The 18,543-nt window shown below is 37.9% G+C and overlaps 1 long non-coding RNA gene across 1 annotated transcript; it reads left to right on the forward strand.

Annotated features, from left to right (window-relative positions):
• The first annotated feature begins 12,424 nt into the window (after positions 1-12,424).
• Positions 12,425-13,204, forward strand: LOC149243002 (uncharacterized). Its single transcript, XR_016245758.1, has 3 exons — positions 12,425-12,520; positions 12,643-12,702; positions 12,833-13,204. It is a non-coding gene; the product is annotated as an uncharacterized LOC149243002 (long non-coding RNA).
• Positions 13,205-18,543: the final 5,339 nt, after the last annotated feature.

Here is an 18,543-nt window from a genome sequence, read left to right on the forward strand (position 1 = left end):
CTTGCTTAAATAAAATTGCAGAATTGAAATGAAAGCAAGGAAATACCTACTCTATGCTTGCTGAAATGAAATTGCAGAATTGAAATGAAAGCAGGAAATGACTAATCTACGCTTGCTGAAATGGAAATTGCAGAATTGAAATGAAAGCAGGAAATGACTAATCTATGCTTGCTGAAATAGAAATTGCAGACTTGAAATGAAAGCAGGAAATAACTAATTTATGCTTGCTGAAATGGGAATTGCAGAATTGAAATGAAAGCAGGAAATGTCTAATCTACTTTTGCAGAATTGAAATTGCAGAATGGAAATGAAACAACTACTCTACTTTTACTGAAATAAACTAAGCAGAATGTTGCAGTAGAAAATAGAAGAAAGTAGTAATCCCAAAATACTCTGATGCATACCCGGCAACGATGCCAAAAAGATGGTGAGCGCCAGTATTACAATAATAATGTTGCAACTCCTGGGGCTTCCTACTTTACTTTTATCAACCCAATAGTTCGTAACAAACTTAGAAGCAACAGTGCCGTATGCACAAGTACTAGCTCTTACTGCAGGTTGTCACTTGATCAGTTGGCACAAGTTCGCTAGGAGATTATGCCAACTTCTATGAGTTCTCAGAATAAGCTTTGACTGTGATGAAAGAAAACTAACTCTATAGGGGCTAATCTATTTGCAGAAAGAGAAGAAGAACTGAAATGTAACGCAAACCCTAGCAAACCCTAATTTACCTATTAACCCTACTTTTGCAAGAAAAGAGATGAAAACTGAAGAAATGAATGCCATTGACTACTGAAAAGGTAAATTGCATTTATTCAAGATACTTCTGAAAAGAAATGAGAAGAAAACATCTTTTTGTGCTTTTGAGTGCTTTTATGTGAAATTATTATGCTTGTGATTTATCTGGTTGTGATTGTGCAGAGGATTGGTGGCAAAGGAAGATGGAGTTGGTTGTTGTAGAGGTGGATGACGGTGTGGAGAGGTCCTAAGAAGCCCCTAGTACCCTTCTGGAGACTTCCATAGCGATCGGACTTCGAAAAATCACTCACAGGAAATTCTACAAGAGGCTGCAGGGGATCTATAGGAGGATCTACAAGAGGAGGCTGAAAGCTGTTTTTGGAGTTTTGAAGGTGAAAAAATGATGGAAAATGGGAAATGAAGGCTAGATGAAGGTGTTGAGGTGTCTAGAACTTGTCAAGGAAGATCAGGGACGAACGTGATGGTTGGATTTGTTCAAATGTCAAGAAAGCAGCTTTATGGAAAAAACGCAGAAATTAGGGTAGATTGGCGAAATGTTGTGAATGAGTTGGGAAATCTATGAGAAGTGAGCTGGTGCTGGCTGTTTTATAGAGGGATGGTGAGCTGAGATGTCCTGCAAGAGATCTGCACATTTACTTATCAAAACTGACCAAAGAAAGAACTACAAACAGAACTTTGTCTAGCTTGACCTAATTTATTAACTATAAACAAAAATGATGAACAGTGCCCTATGAGTAGAAAAGAATGTGAGAGAATGATGGTAAAAGAACATGAAATGATCTAAGAAAATGATTCTGAACCAATATCAACCTTTCCAACTCAAAGTATCACACTAGCAGTTGCATGGAAGAGCAAAAACTGTGTTTTTGGTGGCAACAGTAGTGCCTTGACCTCAAATCATAGTACCAAGAAGGGAGAAAAGAGATCAGGGCCTGCTGTTGGCCTTTTTGTATTTTTTTCTATCACTGCAGCAACTTACTTAAGAAACTTGAAACAAAAACAACTATACTAACCATCAAAAGCAACCTAATCTAACAAAGTAAAATGAATCTATGCAACATAAATTAACTCATGAATTGAAACAAAAGCATATAAGTACATAGTAGGAGGTGCTGGGTAGCTTGGGTTGGGCCCTAACCCAAAAGCTTTAGCCCTCTAAAAGAGATCAATGCTGGCTCAAAAGCTGTTTCATCTTCATTATCAAAAATAGCAGTTACATTACATTAACTGTTCTTAAAAAGAACTCGAAAATGGGTTGAACACAATGTTGCACAAAAGTGCGAAAATCTACTAATAACTAGCTAACCTACTAAGGCTCTAAGCCTTCTTATTTATACAAATGGGGACTCCCAACAGTCCTCCTAAAATCAAGGAACTCGGCTTCTTAGAACTGAAGATAAACAACAGTCCTACTTGACTTGCTCGGCTGCCCCTTGGAATCATCAATGTGGGCCTTTGTGCTCCGAGTTGCTGATGGAGGATTCGAGGAAAGGGGTCATTAATGAAGGAGACACCCCCCTACAAGTCCTCTTCCCTATTTTTCTCGAGTTTGGCTACCATTTGCTCATAAATTCCTTGTCTTTGTCCAAAATTGTCCAAAAAATCTACATAAAACACACATTAGACTACATGGCAAAGTGACTAACCTAATTCACTCTATTAGCATAAATATATTCACAAAACATACAAAAAACTAATGAGAATGGTGGATTAAGTACAAATAAGAGGCAGAATGAGCCTATATAATTACCCATTTTTGGGTCTCATCACCCCCTTGAAGAAGTTGAATTCTAAGGTGTTTACCTTTCTTTTCTATCTTTTTGTAAGCTAGTTTCATAACACCAGACTCAGGTTCCTATATTCCTAAATCTCTCTAAAAGAATTCATGGAAGGTTAACCCAATCTTCAAAAATTATCTCTATTGGATTCTAGAGGATAGGTAAACCTCCCACACTTCCTCTGGCATCTAAAGGCATAGCCTCATAATGAGTTTTTATTCCTCGAACAATTACTTTCAACCAATCCTTAGATACTTTAGTTTCCTAAATCATCATAATACCTGGTATTTCTTTTTTAATTATTTCCTTAAGATAACATTGTTTTCCTCAGTTGTTGATGCATGTCACATTCTAGGAGATGTAATTATCATTGCGAAGATCTATTAATTTGGTGGAATACCACTGAAAGCAGTACTACCTTTCCTGAATTTACCAACAGGTTCCCAACCATATGGATCGATTCCTACAAACTCTTCTGACCTCGTTTATTTCCCCCTTTCCCTTATGCATCTAGATCTGGGCCATTACCTGGTTGAGATCCAAGGTGCTCTGGTTGGCTCGATGAAGGTTTGACTTGCTTGGCTTGATATTTTTGGAAAGTATCTCTATAAAAAAAAATTTAGTCTTCTGGGAAGAATCTTTCATATAGGTTCCTCCATTGATTCAGAAGCCTCTTAAGAACTTGTTCCTTTGTACTCAACTCCTCTCTTGTTCCATCGATCCCTATGTTTTCCTAGTCCTTTGGAATTTCATTGTCCTCCCATTCTGTGGGGTCTTCCTCAGATTTCATTTTAGGTTTATTCATTCCTTTGGGTGGAACCCTAACATTTTTAGTGTTAGTCTATTGGCTTGGATCCCTTGGATTGTCGCCACCTTCCATCAATACTTCATACCTATTTCTATGGACTTGACTCTTTCACTGCATTTTTTGAGTATATGTCAGTGATGACTTTGCATTCCTATTTCTTAGGGTGACCTCTTGAAAACCCTCTTGATCATCCTGGTGCTTGGGATTTTCCTTGAGGTTTTCCTGATATGTTAATCCCATTTGATTCAAATGGAAATCTTTAAACAAATGTTCATATTCATGGCATTCTTGATAACGACATGAGATGTGCTCGTAGTCCAGGGGCTACGTCCATACCTCATCCTAATATTCTAGCTTAATGATTCTGGAAGGGATTTAGTGATGTTCATATAGACATAGATTCATGCATATAGAGTGGAGCGACCTCGTTGAGTGGAGTCAACTACTTTAATGAATCTTCCAATGGAGTTACCAATTCCTTCCAGTATTTCTAGATCCCAGAAATCCACTGGAAGAGCGAATAACCTCACCCATACTAGGGCTGCCATAAATTTTTCCTGATACGGGTTATAACATTCTTCCCAATAACACATGAAGAGACTAACATTATAGAACAAATAGGGCCCATTTTCAAAAACCCTCTCCTTATTCTGCAGGCTAGTGAAGATCACTATAAATAAGCCTCTAACACCCAGTTTTAGGTCAATATGCCGTTTTGGTTGCCATTTTAGCTGGATCCATTTGATGAGATCTCTCTCTGAAGGCCAAATGCCCATAAATTTGTAGATCATGGCATGATACTTCATAAACTTATGATAATTTTCAATTTTATTGCTTGGGATCAAAAATCTTGGTTTTCTAGTTGCTCGTGACAAACATTGGCCCCTGATCCGTGCTTGCCACTATACCCCCATTACTGGATTCCCATTTTTTCTGCCTTCATTGTTGGTCATCGATAAATATCCTCCCTTTCTATTTGATTCCCTAGCTACAACATTATGATAGGAGGAGATCTCATCCCTCCTAGTAGTCTCACTCATATGATTAGGAAGAGATCACTGATTGGAAGTTACGCCTAGGGTTGAAAGGACTGTCGTTGTAAAATTTTTTTCAGAAAGGGTAGGTTGAAACCCTAGCAGAGCTCATTCCCCTGAAGCAAGTCCTTTGTAATGTAATGCTGCAAAAGAATACTATTTCTAAATTCAAAGTTATATAAACAATATTTATTTATCAAACAATAAATAAAAATGTATTGGACAAGGTCTAAAAAAATAAAACTTGTAGTTATTAATATTATAGACATTATCAACTAAGTGTAACAGTCCAAAGATAAATATCTAATTAACTTTTCTGATTAACATTAAATTCAACTAAGAATAGTTCTTACCTGTCGTAGAAGTAGGCTTACCGCAACAAGGTTTTTGGGGACGACTCTCCACCCAACCGTAGGCTCAATTGTGCAAGGATTATGCTACAACTGACCACCCCCGAGCCCTCAATCAACGTACTACTGCCAGTGACTCCTAAGTCTTAGAACACCATTCTCCCAAGAGAATGCAAGATAGAATCTCGGAATGATGGAATGCAGGAATGCCTCTCATCTTCCTCACCATCTATTAAATAGAACAACATTGGAAGGGGAACCACATGCACACACTCCATGTGTCTACATGCAACTTTCTTTTGATTTTTAGCTTTCTTGTTTTATTTCTTTACTTTTCTTTTGATTTTTTTAGCTTTCTTGTTTTATTTCCTTCTTTTTGATAGTTTTGTTGTTTTATTTCTATTTATTCTGATTTAGAGTTTTAGTATAGTTATTACTATTTTTATTTTTATTATTTTTATTTATTTTCTTGTATATTTTTAAATATCATTTATTATTTTTATTATTTCTTATTAAGTGATTTATTATTTATTATTTATATTATTATTATTTATTTGTATTATTTATTAATTTTATTATTTATTATTAATTATTATGTTATTATGTTATTATTTATTATTAAGGGAAGGGATATTACACTAAGTAATCCAAGGTAAGCGAATCATCAATCTTTTTGGGCATGCCCATGTGTGAAGACCCTAGCATGTCTATGGGCATTACCATGATGACCCAACAACCTCTCTACTCATGTCCAAATATTGGAGATGAAACATCAAAAGGAGGAAGTATTAAATGATCAATTGTAAATTTTGGAACATGTGACACCATTAGTTTTAATAATTATTGAATTCAATTCTCACTTATATATATTGTGTGAATTATAGTCATTTTAATCGATGCTAAATTAAAATGATGAAGCGCCATAAAAAAACTATAAATTATAAATAGAAATATTTTAGTTAATTTATCCATTATTGTGTGAAGTGCATTTTTATTGATATTATTGATTAATAAATAATAAAAATAAAAAAAAATATATGTATAACTTATTCTTGCTATGGTTTCACATGTATCTCTCATGTAGATGTCTAACACAAAGTCACTTTATATACTGTAATAAATCACATTTAGACAACATTTTTGAGATATTAGAAGAGACAATCCCAATAATATCTTCTCTTGAAATGGCACACTAGATCTATCTCTCCCTTTGCACTTTTAATTGAAATAATACCTAAAACATTGTCCATATTTAAAGTAAGGATAATTATGTATCAAAAGACACTTTTATTCGGTATAGGAACCATTTAAGAGGAGATGGAATTGTAGCAAGGACTGTAATAGTTCATGAAATAACTTAAATAAATACTTTTCCAAAGTCATAAAATAGTAAGGAAATAAGGAATTGTTCATTTAATAATGATGTAGATTCTCAAAAAATTTGATATATGTGTGTGTAAGCCTCATCATAATGGGAGGACATGTCCCTTTCACTAAGGAGGTAATTACAAAAAAATAGAGTTATTTCCACAAACATAAAATTATTGAATTTATGTTCATTATTCCTCTTCACCTAAAGGAGGGATGTTAAAAAAAATACCCTTTACATATTTTCACATTATGGCTCTATCACTAGCTTGTCAAGTTTTCCAAACCTTAAAATAACAACTCTCACATTATGAATATCAATATTACAAACACTATTATCACGAGAGAGAGTTGGATGGGTCTGGTTATGAAGGATGGAGGGAGAAGGGGAGAGAAGAAGAGATGGATAGGGATTGAGATGAAGAAATAGAGATGTGGAGAGAGGGAAGGAGATAGAGATAGATATTGAGGTAGGTGATATACTAGAAGAACGGGGGGAGAGAGAAAGAGAAGGAGAGATGGAGGGAGGTAGGGATGAAGATAGAGCATGGAGATAGAGGAAGAGAGAGGGGAAGAAGAGATAGATAGAGAGGGAGGTGGAGAGAGAGAGATAGTGAGGGAGACAAGAGAGAGGGAGGGAGCAAAGAGAAGGAGAAAAGGAGAGAGAGAGAGATAGGGAGAGAAGGGGGTGAGGATGAGAGAGAGAAAGAGAAAGATAAATGGGGTTGTTGTGAAGGAGGGATTGAGGGAGAAAGGGAGGGATACAAAAAGAGAGGAAGGGGGAGAGATGGGCGATGGTAGTTAGAGAGGAAAGGAGAGAAGGAGAGGAGAGAGGGAGGAAAATAGAGACATAGTAAGATGGGGGACAAAGATATATATGGAGAGATAGAGGGGGTTGTGTGTGTGTGTGTGTGTGTGTGTGTGTGTGTGTGTGAGAGAGAGAGAGAGAGAGAGAGAGAGAGAGAGAGAGAAGAAGATGGAGAAAGAGATAAAATAGGGAAAGAGAGGGAAAACAAGAGATATAGAGAGATAGAGAGATATTGATGAGGGAAAGAGAGGGAGAGAGATAGTGAGGGATTGTGGGAGGAAAGGGGGAAGAAGAGAAAGAGGGAGATAGAGACAAAGATGGATGGGGGGAGAGAATGAATAAGAGAGATAGAGGGGGATGAGAGAGTAGGAGAGAAGAGATAATGAGGGATAGAAGGAGAAAGAGATGTTCTGAAGGATGGATTAAGGGAGGAAGAGAGAGAGAGGAAGAATGAATGATAGAGAGAGTGATGGTGGGAGATAAAAGGAGTGCGGTGGAGAGAGTGATGTAAAGTGAGATAGAAGGAGATAGGGAGGGAGATAGAGTTGGAGGGCATAGAGAGAGAGAGAGAGAGAGAGAGAGAGAGAGAGAGAGAGAGGCAAGGGGGAGAGAGAGGCATGGGGAGAGAAAGAGGGGGTAGAGAGAGAGAGGGGGAAAAGGAGAGAAAGCTGAAGAGGAGAAGGGGATATAGTGGGGAAGGGAGAGGGGGAAGTGGGGAAGGATGGGAGAGAGAAAGAGGAAGAGGGAGAGAGGGGAAGAGAGTGGTGGAGGATAAAGGGCTCTCTCTCTCTCTCTCTCTCTCTCTCTATATATATATATATATATATTATACGCTCACTCATACTCTCCTTGATCTCTCTCCCCCCATACATATCTCTTTCTTCTTCCTGCTTTTTGTTTTAAGTTCTAATTTTTGCCAGGATTGTGGGAAGACCTACTCATGGAGAAGAGCTAATTCAACCTGCAATTTCCTTGGAGGACAACCAACACTAGAACTACAACAATAAGACCTATAGAGATTTGCATAAAGGAGTGTGGATTGTGATCAAACTCGTGTCACCTACTATTGAAACCACCTTCAGGGAACTTGCTTAGGAGGTTAGGGATGAACTATAAAGATTCCATTGGGAAAAGCAATTTCCTCCATGAAACGACCTATTACCTTGAAAATTCTTGAAAATCCTGGAATGAACCTAGGTCACATAGATGGCAAGGGAAACAACATGGCCTTGCTTGCTTTTCCTCTACAACCCCTCGTAAGAAAAACTAGAATAATTAGAAACCTGATTTAAGAACCAATGTGAGCACTAAGTCACATAGATGGCAAGGGAAACAACATGGCTTTCCTTGCTTTTCCTCTACAACCCCTCGTAAGAAAAATTAGAATGATTACAAACTTGATTTAAGAACCAATGTGAGCACTGGAGGGGACTAAGCTTCATCAACTTCATAATAATAAATAAGAAACGCCAGAACCTAGAGAGAGCTAAAGGAGCCCCATCCCAATGTTAATGCACTACGACCAATCTCTAAACTGAGAACAATGATGAAAATTCAATCTTAGTATTGAAATATCAGAACTAAAACTTACCACTTAATTCCTATTGAATGCATAATTAATGGGTTGAGGTGGTTGGGTAAGATCGGTTGGTAGCTTGGTACCAACTTTGAAATCATTTCCACATTGTTATGTACGATGTGTCATCCATCCCAAACAAGGCGTGAAAAATATATACCATGTGTATCATCACGGAGTGGATCAAAAGGTTGGTGTGTGCTCTTTGCATGTCACATGTGAAACAGTTAAGGGGCATCCTGCCATATCCCACTAGCATGTGGCTTGGTGGGACAATGAAAACTTGTCCTCCCCTTTGCGCTTACACATCAATATTAGTTAACCTTGTATACTAAAATATTTTCTTTATAACCATATTATTTTGAAAAATTACTATTAATTTTTTTTCTCTTGCTTATTAGTAATTAATTTTTTTTACTTTCAATTACTTTTTTCTTTAGACATTGAAATAATTATTATGGCCAACATTAAAATAATTTTTTATATTTTTAACTTTCTTTGTATACATATACATGAAGTTGATATTGAAATAAATTAGCTAACATGGAGATTCAAATAAATTATTTAAGTCCTATATTGAAATATTTTTAAAATGTATAAGAATTAAGCATCTTCCTCACACTTAAAAGGTGAAAATGTAAATTGTTTTAAATTTTAATTAATTTATCTCTTTGTAAAGTTCTATAAAATTATGTTATTGTTTACATAAACATTAAAATACAATATTTTTACCACATCTCCTTCTTATTAGGCTGTAATATTAACAAAGAATTGAAAGAACACTATGAGAGTAGGATTATTGATGTTTGATAATACTTCTAATTTAATCTAATCAAATATGTTTTTTTTTTTTCAATTTAATTTAACTAATATGCAATTTTTATTTTAAAATAGACATGTGTCAACTCTAAGTTCAAATTTTGTTACATCTCTCGTATTGAATTGTAAAATGATCTTACAAACACAATCAAACTTTGAAAAAATAACAATCAAGAATTAGTTAATATACCAAACACACAAAAAAATTCTATAAAGTTCTAATTGATATGAGTAAAATATATTTATATATATTAACTATATCCATGAAAAACCCACCAATATCTAGGTAAGTTGGTTATCCTTCGCACATGACTCATAAACCAAACATGTAAATCAAACTGAAATTAAAACCGACATAAAAACAATAATAACAATTACTCCCTACCACCTTGTACATGGTACTACTTCCACGCTGAAACTTTTTCTAATTCTTATCAATGAAGCATAAGTAAAACGACTATGTTTGGTAGCAATGTGGCCGAATGTTTGTGTTAAACGGTCAGTTCTACGTCGCCTATCCTTCGGGAGAGTGGGAGAAACATTACATCAGACTGCAAATTCAGAGACATAGACCCTCAACCACCAACCAAACAATTAAATGGAAACATTAGAAAAACCAATGGTGCCCCACGTTTCCTACCAAACTGTCCTCCATTTTCCTCGATCCCCACACGTACTATGAATATATCTTTTGATCGTCCTTTCCTGCAATTATTGTCTTGCACTCAGCTCCGTTAATTCCTACCGACTGGACAATTTTGTACAGTAGAGATTTGATATATACAGCTGACTATAGTTGCTAAATGACAGAAGGGCTATCAAACACACTACGCTGCTCATAAAGCTGATTTTCCGTTCACATCTCCCCATGACAGCAGAATAATTGAATCCGTATGAGAGGGCGAGAATGATGTGAAGTAACTAGGGTTAAAAATAACAAAAAATTTATATATTAACGTTGCATTCAGTAACCTCCCTCTAAATGTGTGCAACAATGGGGTAAGGGTTTTAGAGCACAGTCAAGCGGACTCTCTTCACCATTTATCAGACTTCTTAATCCTTAATATTTCAAATCTAAACCAGTAGAAGTTCACAAACCGTGTGATAAATAAATTGAATAGTATCTTAATATCTCATACTAAACTTATCTTAATATCTTACCAGATAATGAATAATTGCCTTTGATAATCGTACAACTTTGCAAGCGAGCAAAACCTTTATTTGACTACTTTGGCGAGGGTTACTTGACATACTTGAATACAGGTTGATGTTTACATATTGCCATGGTTTTCAACATCACCATGTTTTTGACCCATATGTAAGTTGTTCCCCACCATAAGCATGTTTTTCAACCAGATGTAAGTTGTCCCCCACCCTAAGTTGAATCTGCATTTCATCTGTATCCTTTTCAATGCTGTTAGAAATTCCTTGATTTCCTATAGACAATTACATCGCGTTCAAAAGCTTGACCCTAAGTTTCTCATCTATGGAGATATAGGTGGACCTTTTAATATCCAAACAAAAATGTACCGTCCACTGGCCTATTTGTATAAGTAGATGGTTCCCACAATCTAAAGTAATATTAGTATTTATCTCAACAAATATCTTAATCAAACCAAAACCAAAATTCATTCCAATGGATTGAGGTAACCCATTCAACTTTTGGCTTACACAAAGTCAATTTAGCATAGTGATACTATATTAACACGACCATAGTTGGTTGTAATAAGAGACTTCCTAAAGTGAAAATGATTTTCCAATTTGTAAAAGCTATTGGTTTATTGGTTAATTTGTAAAGTTAGTAACCAGGTGATTTTTTCTATGTTAATTTTGATAGTATTTTGCATAAAAACAATCAAGTGAAAAATATATTTTTCATTAAATTTAAATTTGATTTTTTTTTTTTTTAAGAAATCTTGCATGTAGTTCGAAGGTATACATAGTTTTGTTCCGGATTGGACCATAAGACCCGTGAAGACCAAACCTCCCCACCTAACCATTGGACCACATCCATGAAACTAAATTTGATCAACTTAACCACAAAGTAATTCAAATTATCATTAAAACATAAATGAATGTAATAGTAGTTATCAATCCTCATTTCTTTCCATCCTTTCAACTCATTTAATATTCTATCAATTTAACTCATCTTTATATAAAAAATGATTTTTCAATTTGTAAAATCTACCAACTTATTGATAAATGTGTGAAACCTAGTGATGAGGTTATCTACTCCATATTTTACTCCTTGTGAAGTTTCTCCTCTATGAAATCATGTAAAAAACATTCACATTGAACATAAAATATAGACATTGTACCTTCCAATAAGTTTAAGCTAATAAAACAATTCAATTTATCATTCATTCATAAATAAATAAATAAATAAAATTTTAATCACTTTTCTGGTATTTTTTAGTTTTCCTAATTCATTTAACATTCTATCAATTCAATTTATGTTTACATGAAAATTGGTTTCTTTAGTTTTCCTAATTCATTTAACATTCTATCAATTTAATTTATGTTTACATGAAAATTGGTTTCTCAATGTGTAAAAACAACTGCCTTATTACTTGTAAAATTAGTTCAACTTGTAAATCATAATCATCAAGTAATTTGCTCATGTCAACTTTGATAATCTTCTCTATTGTCACGACTCCATGAGAAATATGAAAAATAAAAAAAAACAATTTAATTATAAATCTATAGATTTATAACCCTTCATATACGCATGTAAACTCGAGTAACTCACCTCTATGCCCTGTAACAATTCAACTCTTGATTACCAACATATAATATGGTTACTATACATATGTTTTCCACTTATTAACGTATGGACTCCTTCCGATTATATACGGGCATTGTGATTATTAACGTATGAACTGTCATGTCCAATGGTTTACCGTTCATACAACCCGAACGCCAGGTGTGAGAGTGACTTTAATGCCTCATCCACCTTGGCCAGGTGGCTGGCTCCGTGCATGACCCATGTGAACTCTTGGAGGGAACGCTGAGGTTTGCGCGCCAATTCCTATCTCTGATGAACGGTGAGGATCGTCTGAACGGATCTAAGGGTTCATAGTTAATCCAGGGTTTAGCGGGTTTATAAATGTTACAGGCCGCAAGTCTCGGGTTCATTTGCACCTGTTCGAATGGCGATGTGCTCATTCTGCTCCGCGGCTCCCTACCTGCTCTTTGAACCAGTTCTGTCCAGTTAACTCAGGTAACTGACCGCCGAGTCAAGACTATAATACATATGTTATTTGCTACTTGTTCAGTATCAATATCACAGGGTATCAAATCTGGTTATATGTTCGTGTAACTTCGAGCTCTGGTTATGTGCAGGTATTTGTTCCTAGGTCTCCACACCGCTCCAGGTAGCTCGGGCATCCGGAACATTTCCAGGTATTTCTCCTACATGGGCTTTGCAGAGTCATTGTTTATTCAGAAGTGTAAGGGTTTACATACGGATTTTTGCTTGATTCGATTCCTCGGCCTGAGGTTTCCTCATGACAACCCCCACTTGTTGTCTCAGGTTCCCCTCTTCGGCCAAACCTGATTAAGATATGCGGTAGGCCTTTTCATGCCGGAACCGCATCTAATCTGGTTATGCAAGTTTGATATATGTATTTGGTTTCCGCTCCGAGTTGTAAATCTCACTTGGAGAGTTCACGGCCACCCTTGCCGGAACTAACTTAACTTGATTTAAGTCAAAAGATTGTTTATTTCGCATTCTCTATTGTCTATAATGTTCATAATGATTTTTGTCAAGATGTAATGTACGCATGCCGAGACCAGGGTTTTTCCTCGGCTCTCTGAACATCTTACAGATAGGCTGTTGCCATACCCTACGGGTTCTTTGGTTATCATAATATTGATATGTATATAAGCTTCTTCTTTTGAATGAGATAAACGTGTTCTCCCATTTGGTTTAGGTTATATCAATTACTGGTTGTCTATGTTTATATGAACTCGCTCTTCAGATTTTTATGGGGATTCATATATTTAAGTTACGGTCGTTTCTCTAATACAGAGTCGTCATAACCCCCGTTGAGGGTTTGATAATAGTAACAAGGGTTTGTTTTATGGAAACCCTCTATTCACACCACCTCTCGTGCCTGTAGACGGCAGTTACGTGGCCGCTATCACAGCAGTTCTATGCAAAAAGAGTGCCTTACAGATTTAATAATGTTTCGTTACATTTGATAATGATAATCATCCTTCAATGGGTTGCATGTATTATGGAAAGAGACCCTAAGCACAGGGTTCGATGCGTTCTTCTGAGAACGGCCTTGCGTATACTATATGACACTTAATGTCCACTGTATTTTTGTGACTTTCCAGTTATTCAACATATATGCTATTTCCATTTCTACAGTTATAGATTTTCAATGATTGTTTCCATCGTTGAACAGTTTATACATTGTCGCTATGCGTTTACCGTCATGGTACTGAAGGCCCTCATGAGGTTTACATATGACTCCATGCTGTCATGTATCAACTGTTACGGTCTCTTATGTCTTGGTTTTCACAGCTAATATGCATCGATTCTTTCTGCTTGTTTATGCATTGTTTCTACAGCTATCATATATCGACTCTATCTGTAGCTTATGCATTGTTCTTACAGCTAACATATATCGATTCTATCTGTAGCTTATGCATTGTTTTTACAGCTATCATACAGTTAACATGTATTCGTTTCACAGTTAACGTGCATTTAAATAATAGCTAGTTCGCCATTGTTGAACTTGAACAGTCAGCAATATATATACTCATAGAACTGTATATAATACTTCAAGTAACTGTTATTAAGCTAGCATTCAGAAAACTGGAGCTTAACTATACTTTCTCCTATATACCAGTGTACGGAATACAGAAGTTTAAGTCTGGTAAACAACCCATACCTGTTCTGTCAGACCCACGAATTCAATGCTCCAGAAATTCACCTGCAATTTGTATGCTTGCTCTTATCCACCCAACCATGAGATCCATTGATACATTGGATTCTCCCCCCGAGCTGTCTTGCAGGCCTACAGCCCTCAACAAGACACTTGCACAGTTGTGCCAGGGTTATCTGGTCCTCACCAGACTTAACCCTCTCTTTCTTTTCTTTTTCTTTTTCTTCCAATTTCTCTCCCTCTCTGTCCCAACAGACCAGGGAGTTTTCCCCTCCCAGGACTTTTCCTGGCTGAGGAGTTAGTTTTCTTTTTTCAGTTTTTATAACTGTTTCTTTTTCAAATCCTCCCTTAGGAGACTGCCAGCATTTCTCCAAAATATATTCCATTTCATAAATAAAACAATATCTTTTAACAATAGTAATTAGCAGTTCACACTAATTTCTTTACCATGGTAACTTTCAAAATTACAAGTTTTTACGAGGTCATTACATCTTCCCCCCCTGGGATTGGACATCATCCCGATGTCTATTCCCTTTAAATAAGTCTGGGTACACTTTCCTCATAAGCTCCTCATCCTCCCACGTAGCCTCCTCAGACCCATAGTGCTTCCACAGCACTTTAATTTGGGTAATAACCCGTTTCCGTAGCCGCACTTCTCTCCGGTCGAGAATGCTCTGTGGTTCGACCAGAACCTCGCCTTCCGGTTCGACCTGCAGACAATCAAATCCTTAATCAGTTTCCACTAAGTATATTTACATGTTCAAGCAACGAGGTTAATTCTTACCCGAACATCTTGCCATTGGATCACATGTTTGGGATCGTATACATATTTCTTTAGAACAGAGACGTGAAACACATTGTGAATTCTAATATGGCTTGGCAAGGCGAGTTGGTAAGCCACCGGCCCCACTCTAGCCAAGATCTGAAAAGGACCAAAGTAACGAGGAGCCAGCTTGGCGCATCCGCTCCATTGCAGGGTGCTCTTTCTGGTTTGGATCCTCACAAATACGTGGTCACCAACCTGATATTCCTTAAACCTTCTTTTCCTGTCTGCAAAACTTTTCTGCCGGTCCTGTGCAGCCTTCAAATTGGCACGCACCTTTTTCACCATGTCTTCCATCTCTTTAAGCATTTCCGGGCCCAAACTCAACTTATCCTCAGGCCCACCCCAACTTGAGGGTGTGCGGCATTTCCGCCCATACAGAACCTCAAAGGGGCTCAACTGTGTCGAGGTATGATATCCATTGTTATATGCGAACTCAACCAGATGCAAATACTCTTCCCATTGATTCGGTTTCATCATCACATACGCTCTCAACATATCTTCCAACACTTGATTTACTCGCTCGGTTTGACCATCGGTCTGCGGGTGGTAGGCTGTGCTAAAGTTCAGCTGTGTTCCCAACTCGGCGAACAACGTCCTCCAAAAGGTGGATGTGAACTTTACATCCCGATCTGAAATGATTACCTTCGGCAATCCGTGCAGTCTGAACACATTCTGCATAAAAAGGTGAGCAATTTGCACAGCTTTATAAGTGGACTGCACAGGTATGAAGTGTGCCGCTTTACTCAACTTATCTACCACTACCATGATGGAATCATGGTTTTTCCTTGTTCGAGGCAACCCAGTTATAAAATCCATGGAAATGGTTTCCCATTTCCATTCCGGAATAGGCAAAGGTTGTAACAGCCCGGCCGGATGCTGATGTTCTGCCTTAATCTGCTGGCACTCTAAGCACTTTTCCAAGTACTCAGCCACTTGCTTCTTCATTCTAGGCCAGAAGTGTTCCTTCCTTAATGCAGTGACCATCTTTTGGTACCCTGGATGGCCAGTATAGTGGCTGGTATGGAACTCGTCCAAAATCAGATTCTTAAGATCATCTGAATCAGGTACATATAATTTTTTATTAAAGTACAGCATGCCAGCATTGTCCAATGTATAACCTTGCTGCAACCTCTCCTTAACTGATTGTTGTACCTGCTGTTTTAACTGTTGGTATTCAGCATCCTGGTTTGCTGCTGACTTAATCTGCTCAAACAGAGAGTTCCACCACTTGCTAACTGAAAGTTCACACAAACATTGCACCTTTCGACTCAATGCATCAGCCACTCGATTCTCTTTGCCCTTCAAGTGCTTAATCTCGAAATCAAAACCACTTAGGAAATCTGCCCAACGTCCTTGTCTAGCATTCAAGGTAGGTTGGCTGAAGTAATTGGTCAAACTGTGGTGATCTGTTAACAACAGAAATTTCCTCCCCAAGAGGTAATGTCGCCACATTTTCAGAGCATGGATTACTGCTGCTAACTCTAGATCGTAGGCAGAGTATTTCTGCTCATGATCCTTTAGTTTCCTTGATTCATACGCAATCACTTTTCCTTCTTGCATTAATACTCCTCCCACCCCCTCTTTACTTGCATCAATGCATACCACGTAATCCTTATTAGGATCTGCTATACTCAAGATGGGCGCAGTAGTGAGTAAATGCTTCAACCGATCAAAGCTCTGCTGACATTCCGCTGTCCACCTAAACACTTTCCCCTTTTTCTGCAAGGAAGTAATAGGGTAGGCTATCCTTGAGAAACCTTCCACAAATCTTCGGTAATATCCAGCTAATCCCATAAAGGATCTGATATCAGCTACATCCTTGGGTATGGGCCATTCCATAATAGTCCTTATCTTCTCTGGATCTACTGCTATTCCTTCTTTAGTAATCACATGGCCCAAATATTGGATTTCCTCCTTGAAAAAGTCACACTTACTGAATTTGGCATACAGCTGATGTTCCCGAAGAGTTTGCAGCACCATCCGGAGATGTTCTTTGTGTTCCTCATGGGAACGAGAATATATCAGAATGTCATCTATAAATATCAGCACGAATTTGTCCAAAAACCTGTGAAACACGCTGTTCATTAAACACATAAAGGTGGCGGGTGCGTTGGTCAAGCCAAAGGGCAGCACCACAAACTCGTAATGCCCGTAACGTGTTCTGAAAGCGGTTTTGGCAATGTCTTCTTCTTTAATTCTGATCTGGTGATAACCAGATCGCAAATCGATCTTAGAAAATACCTTTGCTCCCTTCACTTGATCGAAGAGTTCGTCAATCCGAGGCAGGGGGTACTTGTTCTTGATCGTGAGCTTGTTCAGTTGACGATAGTCTATACACATACGGAGAGTCCCATCTTTCTTTTTAACAAATAGTACTGGAGCTCCCCATGGTGACACGCTAGGGCAGATATAATTCTTATCCAGCAACTCTTGTAGTTGCATTTTCAATTCCGTCAACTCGGGTACACTCATCCGGTACGGTGCCCGTGACACCGGGGCTGCCCCTGGTATTAGCTCTATGGTAAAGTCAATGTCTCTTTTTGGAGGCAATCCTGGTACCTCTTCAGGGAAAACATCCACAAATTCCTGCACTACCGGAATGCTGTCTAGTGCAGATACTTTGCCTTTCTGGTCTGCATAACCAACTTGAATAGCGTAAATCTGACACTTCTTCCTGAGACATTTAGCTAGCTGGGAGGCAGTGATAGGCCGGATCTGTACAGGGTGTTTAATTCCCTGTAGTTCTTTCTGCTGTCCTGAGTCATCCTTGTAATAAATGGTTTTGGTCTTGCAGTTCACCAACGACCAATGCTTTTCCAGCCAATCCATACCAATCAGAATGTCATAGGACCCCAATGGAAGCACATTCAGGTCTGCTGTAATTGGCTGTCCAGCTATGCTGAAAGAACAATTATTTATTTTGGCTAGGACCCTTCTTTTAGCTCCTGTGGCTAGCTGTACCAGCCATGGGTTCTTGAACTTTTCAGATGATAGCTTACACTGTTCTACTACTTTTGGGCTAACATAACTTAAAGTTGCTCCAGGGTCAATAAGAATAGCTATAGAAAGATTGGAAATTTTACCTTCAAACTCCACCATGCTCGGCTGGTATTCCGCTTGACGGTCCTCCAGAGCTGCGTTAATTCTTGGCATGCTGCGCGCCACCTCTCCAACCGTTGATGCTTCCTGGATCTGAGATATTTGATCCACTCCTTTACGCTGAGGGCAATTCTTCACGTAGTGTGGGCCCCCACAACCCCAACACTGGACCGGCGATCTGGTCATCCCCTCAAGGTCTGACCTGACAGGTGGTTCACTGATTCTGCTCTCACTTGGCTTAGTCCGAAAGGTACTCTTTGCAACATTTCTGCCAATCTGTCCTTTACCAGCAACCTTGCTGCCATTACCCCGACTTCCTTTGCTGTTACCAACAATTCTGTTGCTTTTTCTTTCATTCCACCTCTTATTTGAAGTGTCTCCTTTCTGCTTGTTTTGCTGATAACAGATTCTTGCCTTACGAAT

Source organism: Pinus tabuliformis, chromosome 8 (assembly GCF_031772625.1).
Source record: "Pinus tabuliformis cultivar Carrire ecotype Pingquan chromosome 8, CPIR1, whole genome shotgun sequence".
NCBI classification, from domain to species: Eukaryota; Viridiplantae; Streptophyta; class Pinopsida; order Pinales; family Pinaceae; genus Pinus; species Pinus tabuliformis.